The 22,922-nt window shown below is 45.0% G+C and overlaps 1 protein-coding gene across 8 annotated transcripts in view; it reads left to right on the forward strand.

Annotated features, from left to right (window-relative positions):
• Positions 1 to 22,922, forward strand: part of Siz (Brefeldin-resistant Arf-GEF family protein schizo) — an 86,790-nt gene that overhangs the window by 34,419 nt on the left and 29,449 nt on the right. The window contains exon 1 of one of the 8 annotated variants that reach the window (XM_076438007.1): positions 6,140 to 6,578. The exons of 5 other annotated variants lie outside the window; for them this stretch is intronic. The gene's annotated coding sequence lies outside the window, so the exon portion shown is untranslated. Of the gene's footprint in view, positions 1 to 6,139; positions 6,579 to 8,331; positions 9,798 to 22,922 lie in introns of those variants that run through there. 2 more of the 8 variants (XM_076438006.1, XM_076438005.1) reach the window with 2 other exon arrangements.

The raw sequence follows: 22,922 nt of genomic DNA on the forward strand, positions 1-22,922 counted from the left end.
CGCTTTACAGCTCGCGTACCACGCGACCTCGATTCCGTGCCACTCGAGAGAACGAACTTCCTCGTGCCTCGTTCCTTGTTCCTCGTTCCTGTCTTTCTTTGGTTCCCACCGATGGAACGGCTTCCAGATTGAAAATCGACCCTCGCAACATCTCCGTGGTCTGCGGCTCGCGCCCGCGTCGATTCGATTCGATTCGATTCGATCCGATCGTCGGTGGAACACGACCTGCTGCCTCATCGTTTAACCCCGCGCCTCGTAATATCGAGCCAGACTCGTGGTCAAGATCTCGGAACAGAATCTACTATTTATGCTACTCGTTTCTCTGAAATCGAAATGCAATTATCCGCTCTCGGTCGAAAGTTATAATCAGACTGCGGATCTTTATGCGAAATCAAAATTTTCTTCTTCAATTACGAGACGCGGCTACCATGTAACAGTTTCTTCCTATCTTTAACGATTGTAAGAAATTGAAAATAACATGTGGATGCTCGGAAATAGTTACACGAAAGATCCTCGGGTGATATTTCACCCATTTTCGCTCTACACTTCGATTAATGTTATTGGGAATCTATCATAATGTGTTTTATTAAAAGTTAATTCAATTCGTGAATTTCTTTGTTATATCTTGCAGTTACTACATGTATAAATAGCATTTTTATGCTGACCACATACATTTTTCTTACTTTCGAATTGTGTTTTACATATAATATCGCTGCTCCGGAAGTATAATGACACATTACACATTACAGGACAAGCAAAAGAAACATAATTCCAATTCGTCTTAATAGAATGGCCTATAGATTCAGTTTAATTCTTCTATGATAGTAGTTTATAGACATTGTGGGTTATTATTGCAACTTTTAAGTTATTTCAATTTATAAAATGATAAATACCAGCCTCACAGTAACCAGTACCATATGAATACGTCATTGTTCTTCTGAAAATGCGTCATTATACTTTCGGAGCAGCGATATGATATTTTAGACAAATACACCGAGTTACGACGCATTTAGAAAGAAATCGAACGTAATACATTATCTGGGAACAGAAAATGGTTCAATTTTCACGAGGAGCGTATGAGGGTTAAATCGTCCTAATGTTTTCACTGTTTTAAACAGGGACCAAGAATAACAGTTATTCTACAATTTTCTACGATGAAAATCATTAATAAAAAGTTGACTATTATTGAAATTTAAGATAATCTACACAAAATATAAAGAAAAAAGTTCGAAGAACAGACTGATTAAGAAATATCGATTTTTATATTTTTTGGTTACAAGTAACAGTTATGTTAGAGTCCAAAATATTGGATCCTCCTCCATAACTGTTATCGATGAAGAAAAACTGTCTCGATTGCTCATTCGATTGATAAGAGAAACTTCTCCCATTGATAACTGTTATGAACGATCGAAATAAATATCTGTCATCGCAGTAAAAACAACATTTACAATATTCTTGAATTTTCCTGATGTGTTACTGTTTTATAAATTTTTTCATAAATGCATAAAGATCCGCAGTCCACTTATAATTGTATAGAACCGTGTCTGAATCGAGGATAACGTCGGGTGAAGGATGAAGCGTCGTTAGCGCGTCGCGTGGAATCGAGAAGTTACTAAGTCAGACACTCGGAGGCCGTTCTGCCATTCGGATCGGAGCTGATCGGTTCGGTTCGGATCGAGTTCCTTTTTCTGCCTCGATATCCATTAACCTCGACGAATGCAAATGGTCGCCGAGCAAAGGCCAGGCTCTCCCGTTCTTCGAGCCATTCTAATCTAAAGCGAAAGTCTCTCCCGTCTCTTTCTTTCATTCTTCCTTCCTCCCTTTCTTTTCGTTTCTGCTCGATCTTGATGGTTCGAAAGTCGGGCGAGACCAACCACTTCAAGGGGCTGTTTTCACCCTTCCAACGTGGACCCCGGCCGATGAAAACAGCACGGGAATTTCATCAAAATAACCATTTCATCGATATAAAACTAATTCGAATATTTTGTATATAGTTTCCGAAGTAATCCGAGACATTTGTTCAAAAACTTTCAATACCATAACGTTTCTCGAACTTCACCAAACGCTGTCCGATCGCTTCGAAATTTGGCGCAGCTAATTTCCTCGCCGAGAGTCACAGAATTTAGAACGAGATAAAGCCGGACAAAGTAGAAAGTCGAAAAACACGGACGACCCCGAAGAGCGCTGTTCTATTTGATTTTATCGCGTGCACGCGGTTCGATGTTTATTCGAATTTTCGTGGCAGCGCATTTTACGGTTGTACGTCGGACGAATTTGCATAAATTTGCACACGGCTCGTAGTTTGTTTAATTGGCTGGTCGGTGTTTCTATGGAAAATTTTCGTTACATAAAGGGCTGTTTGGTTATTCCGACGTCCAGTCCGTTTTTCTATTTATTATACCGCGAGTCCAGTTGCCATTTCGCCTGGCGTGGCGCAGCGTTTTTCTGCGCTCGCGCACGCGTTCGTGTTCGTGCGTGTTCGCGTTTCTTCTGCCGTGAACACGGCCGACCGTCTCCGCCTGGTACGAGCTAATCAGAACTCGTTACGTAAAAGACACGCGGAGAAGTTGATTTTCCACTCGGCGGCGCGCAAGAGAGACTCTTGAAACGCGGTTTCGGGGACGATCGACGATCCCGTCGATCTCGTCGATCGGTTTGGCAACGCGGTCGGGATCGATACGCGCGCGTCCATGGTCCAGTTACCGAAAGATCGACGACCGTCCGTGAACCGATTCGAAATCGCGTAAACTCGTCGCGTACCAGAATGGCATAGCCTGTCTCTCTCGTCTTCTGAAAATTCAACTCGTACGGTAGGCTCCCTCTCGAGTTAATTAATTAAAAACAGGCGCATCTCTTCAAGATCTATCGCGCGCTACATCATAGAAAAATCAAGATTTAACACTAAACCAGATAATAAATACAATTTATATATTGGGTTGTAACATAAGTTCGTAGAGGTTTTATTCCCGCTTCTGTTCTGAATCAATTTACCTACTTTTTATTAAAATCGTGTACACCATTCTGAAGTGCCTTTTCCGCTCTACAAGTGTGTTCCAATCGTTATCTCGAATAACGTAGTCTCGAGTAACAAACATAATCTAAAATGGAATTTCCGGACGGCAAAAATCACCATTTTCGACGTTTATTGTTTTTCGCTTTTCATCAAGGCCAGAACGTCACCGAAGCAGCTAGAAATATCTGCGCCGTGTATGGAGAGGGCGTCGTAGGAGAATCCACTGCACAGAAATGGTTTGCCAATTTCGAAAATGGCAATTTTAGCCTGGAAGACACACCACGCTCCGGTCGACCTCCCAAGTGCGACGAGGACCGTCTTAAGACACTTTTGAAGGAGAACGGCCGTCAAACATGCACGGAGCTGGCCAAGAAGATGGGCAGTAACTGCTATGACAATCTCTCGCCACCTTCGAACAATGGGATTTGCTCAAAAACTTGGAGCATGGGCGAATTCAAAATATTCAATAGAAAGGATTAATAAAAAAAACTCTACGAACTTATGTTACAACCCAATAGATTTTCTGTGATTTTCATTATAACGTGTGCTCGGATACAAAAATGTACGTAATCATTTCCAGTGGAAGACTAATTATAATTTTAAAACGAGAAGTCTTAAAATGATCACAGTTCGAATTCAGACAATATTCCGGGAATCGGGTAATCAGTGTTCAAATACATCTCGAATCTAAAGAACTCTAGCGAGCATAGATCCAGGATCAATGATGCACGACGATCTCAAAAATCGTGAAAAGGCGAACGAATTGGGAAGACTTCTGTTCCGGGAGCAGCGGCGCGGAAACGATTCGACGCTCCCCGCGGATCCGTTGCGAAACGGGTTGTTTTCCCGTGGCGCGGCAATGGGGATCGTTGAATCGGATCGAGCGTAGATCGAGCCGGGTGTCCACACAGGTGAATTCGAGCGTGAAGTCGGCAACAATGAGTGAAAGTCGCGAGCGAGCGAGCGGGCGAAAGCAAACGCGAGGGGCAAACGGTGTCGTCGGTGTGTCTATGCATCTTGTCGTTCGAACGGTGAACGTTTTGCGCTGGTATCTGCGATCTTTGTGCTTTTCCTGTTGCCGTCTGCTTCCGGACCAGCCGCGGCTCTCGCGACGGTATCGTGTGCGGCTGTTCGAGCAGTGGAAATCGAGAGTGAACGTTCAATTATGTTCCCTGCGCGTTGGTTCCGCCAAATATTGGGTTGTTGCATATTAAATTTCCGATTTTAGAATGCGAATTTGATCATGAAATACTATTACCGTTGACAGGTTCATTGTACGTCACTTCGAGGTACAAAGAGCTTACGATCCTATCTTAAATTTTCATCTACACATATAAATTTCCTTTCAACCCTTATACGATATCCTCGGGGTAAAAATTCTCCCATTTACTATTTTCACATACTGTTACACTAACGAGCATAACTGATTCAACACACTTTAGATCAGAATAACTTTTTTATGAATGGACCAAACGACTTCAATTTCTCTGTAAGGCTAGAAGAATTAGTTTAGTAAATGACGTCTGAAAAATATTTTGAAAAAAATGCATTTGGTCGGAATTGCGAAAAAAAATAGTAGAAATTGTTTTTTACTACTTTTTTAGCTGGGCCGATAACGAAAATTTAAAAGATGTGTTTGGTCAACTCGTATGAATTATATTTGCTCCGAAAATTTCATTGCAATTGGTTAATTGATTTACGAGTTATGAACGATCGAAAGTGGTAAGAATTGCAATTTTTCCAGATTTTCGGCCTTCTTACCACATTTGATCGTTTATAACTCGTAAACCAATTGCAATGAAATTTTGACCAAATGCATTCTTTCGAAATATTTTTCAGACGTCATTTACTAAACTAATTCTTCTAGCCTTACAGAGAAATTGAAGTCGTTCGGTCCATTCGTAAAAAAGTTATTCTGATTTAAAGTGTGTTGAATCAGTTATGCTCCTTACTGTAAATCATCGATCCCTTTGTGTCGGTGTATGCGAGATGTATTTCTTTAAAATGTGACGTTACAAATGGAACATAATTTGTTGATTCCACGTGTAGAGCAAACATGGGTGAGTTATTCTCCTAGTCTCTTTTATGCAACTATTCTTCAGGAGTGTATTAGAGTTAAATTGATTTAATTTCAACATCAGTCAGTGTGATTCTTGTACGCGTGGAAAAACAAAACATATTGACGATAGCATTCGGTGATATTTGGTGAGAATGTGACTGATCAATAGACCGCGGATTTTATGGCAAAAATGAGTGGGTGGAATTTAAAACAGTCGAAAGGTTACAACGATTTAAGAGCGATGCTCTATGTATTTTTCTCAGCTTGTTAAAACGATTGAATTAACCCTTTGCACTCGGAGCTATTTTAACTGCAAAATTAAACTTTCTTTCCGATCTAGAATATTTCCATTCCTTGTGATTTTTTAAACATTTTGTAGATACGAAATTGGTATAGTACCTCATACAATAACTAAATGTTTAATAAATAATTGATTAGATACCGATATATTTAATAGTGTAAACAATATTTTGAATAATGGTACAGCAATTTTTAGTGGTGCCTCAGAGGAGACAACCGAGTGCAAAGGGTAAACTGTGTGTGTGGCTCCAGTCACTTGCGATTGGTGCGAGCAATTTCTATTTCGCATAAAGATCCGCAGTCTACTAATCAACGCACTATTTGATGATAGTAAAAAGAACTACGGAAATCGAGATGACAATCTCGTAAACGAAGCATGCGATTGAAGAAACGTGTGATTCTTTGATCAATAAAATCGAACATTCCATACGCAACGACCTGACAATTCCTTTCGACTGAGACCGAATTCAGAGATCGCGAGCTATGCATCCGGCGATATCTTATGTAACATCGTTACCACATAGTTGTAGAGCTAACTAGACGTGCGAGGAACTTGATAAATAAGAGAACAAAGAGAAACAGGTTGCTTGGTTTCGGACGAATCCAACGTCCGAACGAGGTAAACGCGGCGGACTGACTCATCGGCCGCGAGAGAATAGGTTAATCGTCGGGCACGGCCATATCGAAATGACGTGGTGTTTCGAAAGATTCCGAAACTCACGGCGGTTCCGCCCCCGCGAGATAGCCAGTCTCCTCCGCGACATCCTCCTCGTGTGGAACGGTTCGTCCTCGGTTGACTCGGTCCGCGTAGCCCACACGTCGCTAGATGCCCATTGAGAGGTAAATAGGTGGGGTGTTTCCATTCGTTCGTTCGTTTCGTCGCGAACATCCGAGCGAGTCAGCCAGTCAACCTGAAACCGCGAGCAACCGCGAGGCAACACCGCGCCGCGTCTCGTCGATCCGCGCGCGATATCTCCTGGCTCCGAAGGCCAGACAAAAATTGCTCGAAAACCGATTACCTCAAGGATAGATCGATTATTGAGAAACGTTGGAAGAGTCCTAATGGCTCCGAGGTCCAGTGCGCGAATCGGAGCTGAAAGGAGCGGAGGATTTTCGAAAGTATTTTAAAGGAACTCGTTGATTCCCAGAGGATCTCGAGTCGAAGCAAGCAACGATCGACATGCGACAACTACTCGCCAGTATAAAGTAGTATCGTAACAATTCTACAGAGTTCGGCGCTGTTCCAGAGAGAACATCTCTGAAAAGCGTGTCCTCGCGGAAAGGCGGAGACACCGCTGCTGGCGGGCCGCATGAAAACTGGCTCGCCTATCGGATGGAAAGCGAGGCGAGGCTAGTTTTAATATCGAAACCGCGACGCGGCGCACAGTGGTCTGGATTGGAAAATCGTGTGCCATTTTGTTATAACTTTTGAACCGGTAGAGATATTGCAATGAAATTCTCGCTAAAAATATTTAAAACATAGTCATTTTTAACTATAGGTAATTAAATATTTTTTTGCATTTGTTAAACAATAATTTTTTATTAATTTTTAAATATAATCGTATCAGCTATTTTTCACTTTCTCATAATGTATTTTTTATATTTATGTTTCACACATGTAACGTTTTATGAAATACGTGAAATATAAATTCGAGAGATCTTGTTGCGATCAACGCATACAAAAATTACCGAAGAGGTAAGAACAGATCAAAAGACATTTTTTGAAAATATCTCGATATCTAATAATTTTTTGCCACGGTACCCTAATCATTTTTTTTTACGTAGAATGAACAGAAGAATCGATCTGTGTAAAAAAGAATATGCATTTCTATTTAACGAAATGATATGCAATTGTTAATTGCACATGCACTGCTGCATCTAGAAAAAATTTAAAGGCCTACAGATGTAGTGCTGTTCGAACCATTTATCTTCCTCCTTTGGCAGTTTTTCGTAAATGCAATAATAACGGAGTTATGACTTGAAACAATTGCGTGGACCACCCTGTACATAGTGCTCTATGTATAATGAGTTCTTAGAATAATTAGTTTCACATTGAATTTCAGAATTCTGTCTTTACAACGTTACCCTCGGTTACACAATTATCTGAAATGGATAATATTTTGGATTTTGATGGTTCGAAGTATTGTTACTTTGTAGCTAAAAAGAAGTTTTCTCAAAATGTTGAACTTCGAAAATTGACTTTTGGCCAGTAGAATCGCGTTCTCGGACCACTGTGCGGCGCACAGTGGGACCTCTCGTCCAAATCGGAGACAAAATCAAAGAACTTTCGATAGAAATGAGGTAGAGTGATGAAATTTTTTTTTAAATTAAAGCTGAAACATTGCAGAATATGGAAAAAAATAGAAAATGGGAAAAATCTTTGATTTTGAAGCGAGTCGGGTCGTTTCCCACTGTGTGCCGACGCGACGAACAGTGGGTCAAACCGACGAAATCTGTGTAGAAGTCAAAGAACTTTCGATAGAAATGAGGTAGAGCGATGAAATTCTTTTTAAATTAAAGCTGAAACTTTGCAGAATATGGGAGAAATAGGGAGATTATGGCACGAACGTTATTTAACCTTGAGAAAATTCGTTAAACATGTAGAATTTCAAGAAATCGATTTTGCAATATCTCGAGGTCGTAGACAAATCTTGAGACCAGATTTGAAATCAGCGTGAAAAAATCTACGGGAATTGAAGTACAGCATGTTCAAAAAAAATTTTTTCCGCGCGTGGTATTGAAAAAACCACAATTTTCTCGAAATTGTGCAAGTTTAACGAATTTTCTCAACGTTAAAAAAACGTTCTTACCATAATCTCCCTATTTTTCCCATATTTTACAAAGTTTCAGCTTTAATTAAAAAAAAATTTCATCGCTCTACTTCAGTTCTATCGAAAGTTCTTTGATTTTGTCTCCGATTTGGACGAAAGGTCCCACTGTGCGACGGAACGAGCGATGATCCGGCTCTTCTCGGCCTGCACCGGTGAAATCGAAGATGCGGCGAAAGCTCGCGATTCGCAGTTCAAAGGATAGGAAAGACAAGCCGGCGACTGGGCCGACGTTTGCCTCCTAGCCACGGCTGGCTGGCCGACTGGTCTCTCTATCGAGCGTTTTGCTCTCGCGTTACACCCGTGGAAAGTCAAAGTGAGGGAAGGGAAGGACAGAGGTGGTCGTCGCCGCGACTTTCACGCCGTCGCGCTGTTTCTGCTCGATCGCGTTACGAGCGTAATCGTGGCCCGTTGCGCGACCGCGTCGTGCCGCTACGTTCGCGCGCCGCTCTGTTCCTCTGTTTACCGTGTGCACTGTGTTCCGTGTCGGTGAAACGGTATTCCGCGATCCTTGCGTCCCCGGACGATTTTCCGCGACGTACGATCGATCGCAGTCGCTCGCGAATGGTTCGGTGAGTTGAAGTGATCGGGAGCCGGTCGAAGAGTGCGCGAAAGTTCCTAGACGGATCTAGGGGTTCCAGTGTCGAGGTCGAACATGCCAGCGAGTCGTTGCGACTCGGGCCAGCCAGCCAGCTAATAAACGAGGGCTACATTTTTCGGGAGAAATCGCAGACGAGCTGGCCCGCGACAAAGTTGATTCGACGCGGCCCGCTTCTTCTCGCTCGAATGATTATTCCACGGAGCCGTGACTGAACTCTCTTCTAAGAAACCGGGCTTCAATTTTCAAGCACGCTCGACCAGGCACAACAAACTCGAGAGACACAGCCTGACGGAAGCCGTGAGCGTTTGTTATCGATTATCGATATTATCGGACGTAGTGTCTGACGCGACCGACTCGGCCACGGAGACAACGGCGGACGATTTGGACGCGATCGAACGTCGTCCGCCACGAATAGAAACGTTGAACACGCTCGTCGAAGAGAAGGAAGAAAGGAATCGAAGAGAATCGACTATCGGAAGCGGTCGGTTCGCCGTGGAAAATAGTCCATGGATCGCGATCGTCGTTCGACGTCTATATCGATATGATAATTCCACTTATTATATTCGCGGCTCGTGCGTCATCGGGATTCGTTGCTGTGTCGATTCAGAGGCCGTCCGACGCGATGCGACACGGGCAAATCTAATTAGTCGACGCGACGGTCGAACCACAAGAAATTCCTCCTCGCAACGCGACGTCGCGCGGTCGCATCGTTCAGTGTCCACGGTGTTTGTGACCCGGTGATCGACGCGAACAAGTTTCCAGTGATCCCATGGTGCGCGAACCGATCCAGGATTTTTCACGTCGAACCAAACAACGCGCGGATCGGTGATCGACCGATCCGACGGAACGGTCGACGTGACTTTTCGGGAGGGTTGAAAACGCGTTCGCAGGATTTTCTAGAACCTCCGGGGAATTTTCCGAACGCGCGAAACGTAGACAGGTAAAATCTACATATTCGCGCCGGATGACTCACGAGTGATTAGATCCTTCGAACGAGTGAATACGATATTTATACATTGTTCGATTTATCTATGTGTCAGCTATAGACAGCGGACTTTTATGCGTTCGCGATAACGATGAGTAGGTGTAATTTGAAAGAGTGGAAACATTCGAAGAATTTGAAAATACTGTTATCTTATTTTAACACTAAACCTAGCGGAAGCCTATTAATAGGCTTTGAAGTAGTTGTGCTGTACCAAAAGAAATCATAGAAATTTTCTTTTACATTGCAATCTTAAGTGAAACTGTTGGATGACGTTATTGAGGATGACTTGTTAGGTCACAACGAAAATTGCTGTTGCTATTGAAGATTCCGTTGAAAAGTGTTTAGCCATGTACCACAAAATTTTTAAATTATGCAATAATCAAAAGTAACTGCTACGTGTTTCCTTATGAAAATGACTAGATTGATTTTCAATCAATCAATTCTTATAAATTCATTTTTATTATTTCGATAATTGTAGACTAATGAATCTGGAACCGGTCAATTTTAACCGGTGGTGGCTAGGTTTAGTGTTAAACCTATTAAACAGGTAGAAAATGTTTGTTTGCGTAAAGATCCGCTGTCTAGTTATCTGCAGTAAAGAGCAAAACTGAACCAATAACCACAAGTTTTGTATAAATGCTTCTAAACTCGGCTCCTTTGAGGGTTCTTCGTACTGTCCACAGACTTATTTGTATATTCGTATCTTCTTTTAATAATTTTGCAGCCATAATGGAACTTGAAGCTTCACCAGATGCGACAAACCGTATAATCCTCCGTTCATCCTGCGGTGATAATATTTTTCGTCTTCCTCCAACATCTAATAATATACTTTTACAGTATTTTTTCTTATTCTCTGCACTGTCGATTGACTAACACTGCAAGTTTTCGCCGTCTTACCCGTTGACAAGCCGTCATTCAAAAGAGAAATGACTTTTTTTACACACTTTGGAGCAACTGACTTCATATTTATTCTTACTTCGCTTGCGTGCTTTTCCGTTCGACTGATCGCGAAGAACTGAGTGTTAAGACGTAGACCAATAGTTTGTAAACATATTTTTGTTGTCATTGCTAAACGAGGAGACATTAATTATTGAAAAAAAATTTTTTAAGTTACTTCTAACTGTGATAAAAATAAGTGTAATGTTGATTTTTTGTTATTCTTCTATATTCCTAGCAATAAATAATGATTTATACAAAACTCGTGGTTATTGGTTCAGTTTTGCTTCTTACTGTATACGGAGACAATTAAAATATACAATTGAAATATCCGACAATTTTGAACGAGTACTTATCTACGGATTTTTTGCTTCGCGAGTCAGGTAAAAAGTATCCGATAGCCGTCAACTGAAAATTCGAATTTGAACATTTTCTGGGGAGTTCCGATCGCCGAGTTTGAAATGTCCGCGGCTTTTAGGCTGATGGGAAAAAAGGAGAATCATCGGAGATATTCCTATTTTTGAATCGTTCCCGTTGTCACGATGCGACGCGTGACCGTTCTTTTTTTTCGGGGCGAATCGCATGTTCCTCGGACGTTCCGCGTCGTCATCGACGGGACGTGTAATTAGCGCGGTAATTGCACGGTATCGAGCGCCGGGGGGGCTATTTTTGTCGACGGGGATCACGCTCGACGTCGGGGAACGCGTACGTTTGTTTAGAATCCGGTGAAATTCCAGCGAGCCGCGCGTGCCGCGTGCCGAAATCGTCAACAGGCGTTTCTCTCTGTCGCAAATAAACCTCTCGGTCGGGCGCAGTGTCGTTTCGCAATCGGCGAGCGCCGATCGTCGAGTCACGTTCCGTTGCTTGGTTCGTCGCGAGAAAAGAATAGCGCGCGCTCGACGAAATTCCGATCGGTCGAGAAAAAACACACGAAAGTTTCCGCGACTTTCGAATCCGCTTTTTAATTAGCCCGCGCGCACTCGAATCGATGCAATTTCACGTGATCGTCGCCTCCGCATCGGACGGAGCAGTGTTTCCTCGGTCGCTGAGGAAATCTTCTTCGCGATCACTAGACTGCGGGCTTGATGCGTTTACGAGTACAATTTAAAGCAGCGGGCGTGTTAAAAATATTTGAGCACATCAATGTACTAGTTTCAGATTGATGGGATAATTAAAAGCACAATACATACAATTTTTATTTAGCTCCTATGTACAATACTGCAAAGATGCGGGCATTTTTTATTTAGCATGCAGATCAGCAGTCCAGCGATGATCTGAAGATCGGACTGCGGATCTCGTGAATTTGTGACAAATATGGGCGCGTTAAAAATATTTGAGGACATCGATGTAATAGATTCAGCTTGATGGGATAATTAAAAGCAGAATACAATTTTCATTTGGCTTCTATGTACTGCAAACAATGCGAGCATTTTTTATTTTGCATGAAGATCCGCAGTCTATACGAACATTTTTTATTTTGCTTGAAGATCCGCAGTCCAGCGATGATCTGAAGATCCGACTGCGGATCTCATGATTTTATGACAAATATGGGCGCGGTAAAAATTTTAAGCACAAAATTTGTGTTCGTTTAAGCTCTAATAGGACGAGTAAAAGAATAATGCAATTTTTATTTGGCTCCTGTGTCCTGCAATCGATACGAACATATTTTTATTTCGCACAAAGAATCGCAGTCTAGCGATGACGTGTCACGAGCGGACCTTGACTCAATTAAAAGGTAGCCCGGTGCACATTCTTCGAACGCAATGCTGGCCGTTGTTGTCCAGATGGCAGCCGGAAGCGATGCGGGTCCGATCAGTGATCGGGTACGCATAATGTTGCTATTGGTCGGAGCGACAAACGTCGGCGAATCAAATTATGAACGGGAAGGGTCTTCTCTCGCTCCGCGCTGGCTTCTTCACGGTAATGGGCGGTACTATGTTCAAAACGGCGGACAGCGCACGACCGATAAAACTAGGAAGAATCGTCGCGTTATCTTGGCCTGTAGGCTGGCTTGAACACGCGGTGTACGCGCTAAAAGGCAGCGTGCTCGGCGACAGCGCATTATCGATAGCCGAACGCGATAACTATGTTAACAGCCGGTCTATACACGGTAGCGAATATTACATGGCAACCGAACAACCGAGCGACGCAGTAGTATGGATAGCGTTGACGGTACCGTTAACCGTGCAGTACCGTTCGCGAAGCGGGTGTCCCGCGATGCACCTCCGTTTTCGTCGATTGAACTCGTTCGCAACGAATTCGACCGCTCTCCGCTCCGAATTGCCCCCAGGAGCAACAGTTCCGGGGCAAGCGACGTTGAACAGAGTCGAACACTTTGCTCCCCGAGTGGGCGGGGCCTCTGCGACGCTCCACCGGGGATTTCCACGAGCTCTGAATGTTCAGTCGTGGTTTCGTTGCTATACAGTGGCCGAAATTTCTATAAAGTCATCTTCATTTTCATAGATATTTTAAAAACAGCGTTCCCGCGATTGTCGCGAGATCCGCAGTCTGATCATCAGATCGTCGCTAGACTGCGGATCTTCATGCAAAATAAGAAATGCTCGCATCGATTGCAGCACATAGGAGCCAAATGAAAATTGTATCCTGCTTTTAATTATCCCATCAAGCTGAAACTATTACATTGATGTCCTGAAATATTTTTAACGTGTCCGTATTTGTTATAAATTGTTTCATTTCTTCGTTGCACTGTAACTCAATTTATCAAAGATATAATATATACATAGAACTGGAGTTCGTAGTCGCGCCTGCGCATTATAACCATGACACATGCGAATTTTCGTTTATTTAATATTTTTTGTATGCATACAACGAGAAACAAAAGTTTCAATAGAAATGTAAACTCGCCCGGCGGGCCGCGTGTTGGCCAGGCCTGGTCTAGTCGATTCCAGGACGACCTCGACCTCGACACGGACAGTCCCCGACGAAAAATCTCAACTCGAAACGCGGCCGCGAACGTTACGCGGCAACAGAAATTGCGTCGGTCCCGGTGACGCCATCTTTCTCGTTTTCCTTGGGAAAACGGTCTCGGACACAATGCAGGGGAGAACAATCGGGCTCTCGTACTTTCGTTTTGAGCGTTATTGCGCGCGATCGTTTACCGCTGAAACGCATAGCTTCCTGCCAGCCATTTCCATTATTATTGTAGGTCGGCCCGTATATTTGCCTCGACTTTCGAATACCGGTTTCTCGGGCCTAAACCGAGGAGGCATCGAGCTCCGGGGCAGGTCGGGTTTAACTTCGAATTCAATTCCGAGAGCTTGCCACCGGTGACGTTTCATCTTTTCGTCAATTTTTCTTGCGGAACCGCAACCAACTTAGCCCGGAGGTTTCGTCGCTCCGCCTCTCTGTCTCTACCGTTTCGCGACGCGACCAATCGCGGGACAGCAGCGAGAATAGCTTCTCCTGAACAGCTCCGTACAGGAGAAACATTTTAGGTGAAATTGGCTGAGATTTTTGGCCGAGCTTTGCATTTTGTGGGAATCGTTTCGGCGACAATTAACACGTTGAACTACCATTTTATTGTTGAAGAATGATTTTCATAAAATTAATGGCATTCGATCTCAATTCATTACTGCCGAAATTAACTAGATTCAGGTGCGAACTTCGCTATCCAGTAACTAAGAATTGTCCTTGACAACTCCGACCACTTCTACGAACGAGATAAATAAAACTAGCTTTGTATATTGTAGGAGCCTCGACGGGAATCGTTTCAGCGACAATTAACACGTTGAACGACTATTTTATCGTTTAAGAATAATTACGAAATGTCCTTAACAACGCCGACGACCATTTCCGCCAACGAAATCAGTAAAACTCGTGCGTTATGCTCCAAAATCGCGCGGCATCGAACAAATTAACTGGAAAACAGCCGCGGCATCTCCTCGGAGGAGTGCCTCGTGCATAGTGCCTCGTGCATCGTTCACCGTGACGGAGGAGAACATAAATAACCGCGAGAGAAGAATCTCGGGTTCGATCGGCTTAGAGCCGCGTCGCAGAAGCGCTTAGACAAATGAGCCGATGACTCATCGTTCCCGCGAGGCTCGAGCCTCTCGGAGTCTCAATCGCGTTTTCGAAATACTCGCGATCTCGGTCATCGTCTCCATCGATCGAACTCCCGATCCGGCCCGAGATACATACTTTCGACTCGCTTTTCACGCGGAATCGCCCGCTTTCCCCTTTCCCGCGTGTTTCACGTATTTACACGCGTCGAGACAAATCTCTCCGGAGCTTTCGAGGGGGAAGAAAAACGATCGGGTGTGCGGAGATCGTTGGTGATCCAGCCGGATCGGTCGCGCGGAGATCGTTGGTGATCCAGCCGGATCGGTCGCGGTTGTTTGTCGGCCGGTAATCGAGCTCGGCATAATATTTGCCGCGCTCGAGTGGCCCTCGTTTCGCTGCGAGATGTTTTTGGCAGAGTTCCCACCGCGGAAAACTCTGGCCTGCGACGTCCGTTGCTCATGTTGCTCGTTGCTCATTGCAGTTGTTGCTCGTTGCTCATTGCACATTGTAGTTGTTTGCTCGTAGCTCATTGCACATTGCAGTCGTTTCTCGTTGATCATTGCACATTGCAGTCGTTGCTCGTAACTCATTGCACATTGCAGTCGTTGCTCATTGCACATTGCAGTCGTTTCTCGTTGCTCATTGCACATTGCAGTCGTTGTTCGTTCCTCATTGCACATTGCAGTCGTTGCTCGTTGCTCATTGCAGTCGTTATTCGTTGTTCATTGCACATTGCACATTGCAGTCGTTGCTCTTTGCTCTCTCTTTCTCTCGTAGTTAATCGTGATTCTCATTGATCGCTGCTCGTTCTTGTACGTTGTTTAACGCTGCTCGTTGTTGTTCAATGCGCATCGCTCGTTGTTGTTCATTGTTGTTCGTTGCCCTCATTGCTCGTTCCTCGAACCGAGTCGAGTTCGCATCATGAAACATGCACCTTTGTTCCGCGCACGGAAAAATCCGCCAGAAGAATGGTAAACGCTTCGTCGCGACCATATTCGCCGTTTGATCGCCGTCCTTGGCGGAACGTCCGTAATCACGGCGGCATCGGTTGATGCGGACACACACGAAGAGAGAGAGAGAGAGAGAGAGACACACGATTTAGACGGTCCTTTTTAGGCGGTCCGCTAAGCACTGGCTGGCCCGGCACTCTCGACGGTCTCGACGGCGCGGAACACCGTTCTCGCGTTTTCCTTTTTCCTTTTCCGCGGCTCGCTTTCCACGCGTCGAGAAACGAGCACGTCCGCAGAAATGCAGACTCCTCGGGTTTTCCACCCTGTCGGGAACGCGTCGCTACCCTTCTTTCTTTTTTATTCCTCTTCTGCAGCGCCGAACTATTACGGGGAAGAACACGTAACGCGCGAAGTTGCGGGGTAACAACGCGTTTTTTTCGTGGCAGACAGAGCGTGGAAGAAGCGCGGCGTCGAATATCGACAGCAACTCGGGGGGAGGGGATCGCGTTCTACCTTGAAAACGGGGGCCGTCACCTAAATAATGCGATCCATGGACGATTCAGTTGTTCAGCGGACGTTCGCAGGCTCGCGTCGGACCTGTTCCAGTCGCGATAACGGGGGTGAAATATTATTCTGCATTTGTCGATTCGAGCGAGACCAGGTTTTCATAGAAGTTTTCCGGGATCGTGCGCGAAAAAGGAATCGGCGAAAACAATGATTTAAAACGGTCGAGCATGAGAGGACGCCTCGAAGCAATAATTTCTGTACTGGGAATGCGAATGGCAGCATTGGCAGCTCGGTGATCCGTGTTTGCGGCGATTGTTTGGCGCGAAACGAATCCGATTGGCTGTCGCGCTGCCTCACCTCGCCGCGCCTTGCCTCAGTCCGGTTAGAAATCGACTCGTGGGTGGTGTCGTTGCTCGTTACGGGCCGGCCGGCCCGTTAAAAGGAGCAAAAGCCCGAGCAGAACCGGTGAAGAAGCCGGCTCTCGGCTTTCTTGGATCGCGTGCCCGTTTCTTATTAGCCTACATCGATCCGGCTGCGGCGCGGCGTCTTCGACTTCTTATTAGAGTGTGACGCGTATCGTCCAAGTGAACTTGAACGACGTTAAATCCATCGCGGCGGCCGCGTCCTGGATCCAAGGAAATCCAGAAACTCTGTTTCGCTCGTGAATCCCGCGGACGTTCCGCAAAATTCTTTTCGTCCTCGACGATTCAACTGCGCAACATCTCGGAGAGTTACCAAACTCGACTATCTGCAACTTTCCATCGTGAATTAACACGCGTAGAAGCGGCCTAATCATTTCGCGTTGATCTTACAGCGGCACGAATTCGCTGGCAGCAGAATCTTTCTAATTCGAAGATGTTCGGAACGGTTCGCCTCGAACGTTCGCGCGTCGGATCGGTCCTCGAGAAAAGTAGAAACGGCCAACGACGATCAGACACGCCAGACCATGGCACGCGCATCGAACCAACTTTAGGTTTCTATAGCGGTAGAGTCACGATGATGCCATTTAATCAAATAGTCTTCAAAAATTTTAAGAAACTGGAGTTCTTTCAGACTGGATTAATGTTCTTAAATGAATAAAATCCGCAGTGGAGTCGCGATAATGCAATTTAATCAAATAGTCTTCAAAAATTTTAAGAAACTGGAGTTCTTTCAGACTGGATTACTGTTCTTAAATTAATAAAATCCGCAGTGGAGTCACCATAATGCCATTTAATCAAATAATCTCCAAAAATTATAAGAAATTGGGATCCTTTTAGGCTGGATTACTAGCCAACTTTCGTCGATTTATTAAGGTCGGTTTGTCTTAGCCAGTCCGGGCCGGAAACATTTCCGTTGGGAAATACTGGCTACAAAACCGGAGTAGTAAGGTTCCGTCCGACTGGTCTGAACTGGCTGAGATAAACCGACCTTTATATTATCCGCTCAGACACAAACCGTATCCGACTAGACAAATATTCTTCAATGTTTTTGAACGGAAGTGTTCATACCCACTGTAGTGGAACGGCACAGGCACGTACCCCGACACTTCTTTTTTAAAATGCATTGGAGAATATTTGTCTGGTCGGATACGTTCCATGTCTGTGTGGATACTCGCCTCCAGCTGACTGGTCGCCGATTCTCGCGGAGAAAGGCTTTCCCGCCGGATAAACGAGCGTGCAGAAAAATCCACTGTCAACAAAATGAACTATCCAATTTTCGCCGACGCGTCTCGCCTAGCTAGCACAATGGGGCCGCGAATTAAACGAATAAAGGTGGACGACACGCGCAATTAAAGGTTAATCGAACCGACGAATGTCGTCCGTGGGAACGGGCCAGTCCCGAGGCCCAGCTCTCATTGTCAGACTGTCGAGCAACGTCCTCGACGCGTTCGTCGACGCAAATTAATTCGCAAAGATCGGCGACGACACGTCGCGTCGGTGCGTTCGATCATCGGAGTCGATCGAGCGACCGTGGTGTTTCACGCGAGATTCTCCGAGACCTTTTCGGTCTTTTCCCTTATTTTTCGACGGTGCGCGTAGGCTCGCGACTAACCAGAACCTGTTTTCTATTTATACGACCGCGTCCGCTCGATTAATTCGTCGTGCGAGTCGCGCAAACGTCTCGCAAATCCACTCGTAAATCGTCCCACCGAGTTTACTCGGTTTTCGACGGCCTCGTACGGAGTTGACTAGACCGGACAACACCGGGCAGGTGTAACGAGTTCGCTTTGCTCCAACGAACGCTCCGAGTGCGAGAGGCTTGTACTCGAAGCTGCTCCAGTCGAACGGTACCCAGTTTCCCGAAGAGTTTTCCACTTTCTCCTGTACGAGGGATTTTAGTGATAAATGGACAACAGTAACCATTTGGAAATTTGTTTGGTTGTAGGATTGATGATCTTTTTTTAATGAAATTCACAGTGGAGTAAAATTCTTTTAGACCGGATTAGCGTTCTTAGATGAATAAAATCCGCAGTGGGGTCGCGATAATGCCATTTAATCAAATGGCCTTCTAAAATTTTAAGAAATGGGGATTGTTTTAGACTGGATTAATGTTCTTAAAGGAATAAATTTCGCAGTGGAGTCGCGATAATGCCATTTAATCAAATAGTCCTCAAAAAATTTAAGAAATTGGGATACTTCTAGACTGGATTACTGTTCTTAAATGAATAAAATTCGCAGTGGAGTCGCGATAATGCCATTTAATCAAATAGTCCTCAAAAAATTTAAGAAATTGGGATACTTCTAGACTGGTTTACTGTTCTTAAATGAATAAAATTCGCAATGGAGTCGCGATAATGCGATTTAATCAAATAGTCCTCTAAAATTCTAAGAAATCTTGATACTTTTATACTGGATTATACTGTTCTTAAATGAATAAAATTCGCAGCAGCGTCACGATAATGCCATTTAATCAAATAGTCTTGAACAATTTTAAGAAACTGGTATACTTTCAGACTGGATTACTGTTGTTTAACCGCACTAACCCATTTCTGTCGTGAATGCGTAAAATCCGCAGTGGATTTGGGACAATGAAATCGAATCAAATACTTTCCTCGGCTATAAAAATATGACTTTCGGCGAGAATTTCGATGAAACTCGCGACTGCGCGGCAGGCAGACTGTTCCAGAGATGGGCGGTCGTTTACCACAGGTTAATCTCGTTTCCCATCGAATCTCGGAAGAGACGGAACCGCCGTAGGTGTAGCCGGGAATGGGTTAACCTTTGGCGAATCGACGGTAACCTCACCACCGCGGATGTCGTGCTCGTGCTCGCGCGGAGAGACGAGCGCTGAGCTTTCTCCCGATGACTGACTTTTACTTTTGCCACGGGCACATCGAAGACCTCGAGGGGCCTAACAGTAGGCTAACAACCGCTTATGCCTTGTACTATGCTCTGCAGCGATCGCGTATAACCGAACCGGAAGAATAATAGACTTTGAGGATCATCGGGAAGCAAACCGTTAGAAAACTCGGAAGTATTGAAGAAAGATTGCAGGCTCTAGGAATTTTGTGGAACCGGTATCGGCGTCGGGAGGAGAGACAGACAATTTGTGTCGAAGTGGCATTTCGCGTAAACGCGAATTCGTTATCGCGACGGGAATTAACATGCGTGGAAGTGCACCACCCGGTTAGTGGAACGCGATAATTTTTCCATCCGCAGAGTTCAGTGGTCAGCCAGAGGCACGGTCTCTCTGGAAAAAACCGTTCGGAACGTGTCCAGTCACCTATTTCCTCCTTGGCGTTACTTCTGTTCTCGGCATTCGTTCCGCGAACAGTTCGAAATAGAATATTAGTGTCTTAGGGTACGGTGATCCGTTCACAACTGGCCAAAAGTTTGAAATCCCAGCGTAAATTCAGGGAAACACCTTACGAGCAGCATTTCCAAACCCGGAGACGAGACCACCCTCTTAAATTTCCCAGAAAAATTCAGACGGTTCACCGAATCGTTTCGGATCGATTGAATGATCGAGAGTGACACGGAACAACGAAAAAGACAAAGAGCTGATCGGATCGGAATTCCTGCTGTGTAAATTGACCTCTATTCGAAGTCGGCTCGGCGGAATAGCGAGCGGCCATACGCGCGCGTTCAAATCACCGGTGGGAGGCCTCCGCGCCACCTTTCGTTTGACTTTGACAGTTCCATTATGGTATCGAGAAGCTAACGGCAAACAGTACAGTGGCCGACAGCGACGTTCACAGTAAATCGAGTTGCACGCTCTGCGATACACGCTTTACGTTCACGCCAGCATGTCCCGAGGTACTCGACCGGTCGCGGTTGTTTGGTTCGCGATTCGCGACGGATATCGTCGAGACGGAGCGTTATCGAGCCGAGTCCTAGCGAGATATCGTGGAATCGTGTCGCGCCGACGTTTTCATCTCGATCAGAGCGTGCCAGACGGTGTTCCGCGGGAAATAAAGCTCGAGAAACGACGACGACCGAGTCGATAGAATCGTTCGAGTGCCGTGATCAAGCAATGGGAGCGTCTAGGTGCCGCCGACTTCGTTCGCTCCGTTCACTTTGTTTTGCTCGACGCCTTTCGACGCGAGTTCGCTTAATTGGCGGAATCAACGATTCCCTGTAGCCTAATTTCGTCGGTGAACCGTTCGTCGAAACGAGCTCGCTCGGCGAACCGTACTCTCGGTGATACTCGTAATTATCGTTGCAAAAGTTTCCGGTTCTGTGCCGGGTCGACGACAAAATTAGTAGAGAAGTACCGTTGGTTTGCCGAAAAAAAAAAAATAATAATGAAATCGGCGAGAGACCCCCGGCGATAATTATTCCCAGCGAGCGATAATTCTCTCGCGTCCGACGCGAAAAAAGCGCGCGCGATAACGAGCATCGGGGGAAAACGGGTTTAGATAATATTCGAATCCGGCGGACAGAGAAATTAGAAAACGAATTTTTGCAGATTCGACCGGTCTCTCGCTGTTACCCTTTCACGCATTGGGATCGTGTTTCGCGGCGTCTCTGTTCGTTTCGTTTCTTTTCCCGGCGGCTCGACGTGGAACGAGAATCGCCGATCGTCGAGGCTCATCGTTATTCTGGAGCTTTTTCGTATACGTGAGTCCCCGATACCGCGCGGCGAACAGGAACGAACGGTACACGTTTGACGCGTTCTAGTTGCACGAACTAATTGCGATTTTCGCCTCGCGAGTGGCCGCAGCTCGATCGAACGCCGGACACGCGGAGATAATCACCGGTCGGAAACGCCACGCGGAATTATCAGACTGCGGATCGTTCGTTTTTCCGATTTTCACGGCCCCGACGACGACAACAAGCACGGCTCGGATTTGTTTAGCGCAGAAGTTGCGTTCTCGAGAGCACGCCGAGAGTCGAACGCAAACTTCCTCGAGGTTACGAAACTTTTCTATGTATCGCGGTAACGATCGAGACGGCGAGCACAATTAAGCATCGTAACCGGTGGGCTAATTACCCGCGGAAACGTTTTCACAATGCTGCCGGCGCTGCTCGAGCGAGAAAGATTTTAATTCGACGCGCTGCGCGGCTCGCTCCGCCGCGAACGAGCATCATCTTGCGCAAAACCTTTCTCCGTTTGTTTTCCGAGGCAAACTCGCTGCTATTCGAATTCATCTGACGTTGTTGATGCTCGAGTGCCGGGGGAAAAACTATGGCGGAATGGAAGCACGATTTTCCGTTCTGTTTCGTCCGGTCGAATGGCGGCCGACCGCTTCCGCGGCTGTCGCGTGCGTTTCGCTGGATCGCGTGCGCCCGCACATATTAATCGGGCGTCGTTAGAAAGTTTCGATCGGTTCTCAATTAACCGGAAAAGAGGGCCGAGTGAAAACGACCCTGCGAGTCGGCTCGCGTCGGGCTTCGGGCCGAATCGAACGGTCACTCTCGCCACATCCACTCTGTTATCTCGAAGATTTAATCGCTTATCGGTACCAATTTATTCGTACACGATGACTCTTCACACTCTTCGACAGGGACTCTTCGAACTTGCGCTCCGTTTATCAATTTTCTCTCGAGTGCAGGATTTTACGAAATTGTCGGATATCTCGATTGCGTTTAACCCTTTGCCGTAACATTTTCTGCACATTTACAGTGATTAAAACGTCTTTACTTCCAACAGTGTCGGGGAAGAGGAAAGAAAATTGATATTTCTTGTGTAGCTACGACGATTCTAATGCTTAAATATTTCATTACGCTGTCCAACATAAAATGCTCCACAATTACTGTCGCTGATTCCGAACCTGCCCTCCATTTTTCTCCTACGTTTAAACAATCATAATGTGTTAATATTAGATATCATTGTGTTTGGGAAAGTCTACAGAACCTTTTACTGTAAAGAGCAATTCAGTATCTTTTATAATAACATCACAATATTTGTTTAAAGTTGAAAAATATGTTTTCTTTTCAAAGTCATGTTTCCCAAAAACTGTGCTAGGAGAAAAATTAGGAGGAAAAAAACTCTATAAGAACCACCCAACAGGAATTAGGAAACAAAAAAAGTTGAAATTTGTTGGACAGTGTTGCTAGACTGCGGATCCTCATGCAAAATAAACATTTTCTTCGTCAATTACAAGTCATTGAAACCATAGAAAAGTTTCTTTCCATTTTAATCAATGTTAATACATTGAAGATAACATTTGGACATTCTTAACACTTTACCTACCGGAAGCCTATTAATAGGACTTTCAATAATTGTACTGTACCAAAAGAAAGCATAGAAACTTTCTTTTACATTGCAATCTTCAATGAAACCATTAGATGACGTTAC

The sequence above is a fragment of the Lasioglossum baleicum genome, chromosome 14 (assembly GCF_051020765.1).
Source record: "Lasioglossum baleicum chromosome 14, iyLasBale1, whole genome shotgun sequence".
Classification (NCBI taxonomy): Eukaryota; Metazoa; Arthropoda; class Insecta; order Hymenoptera; family Halictidae; genus Lasioglossum; species Lasioglossum baleicum.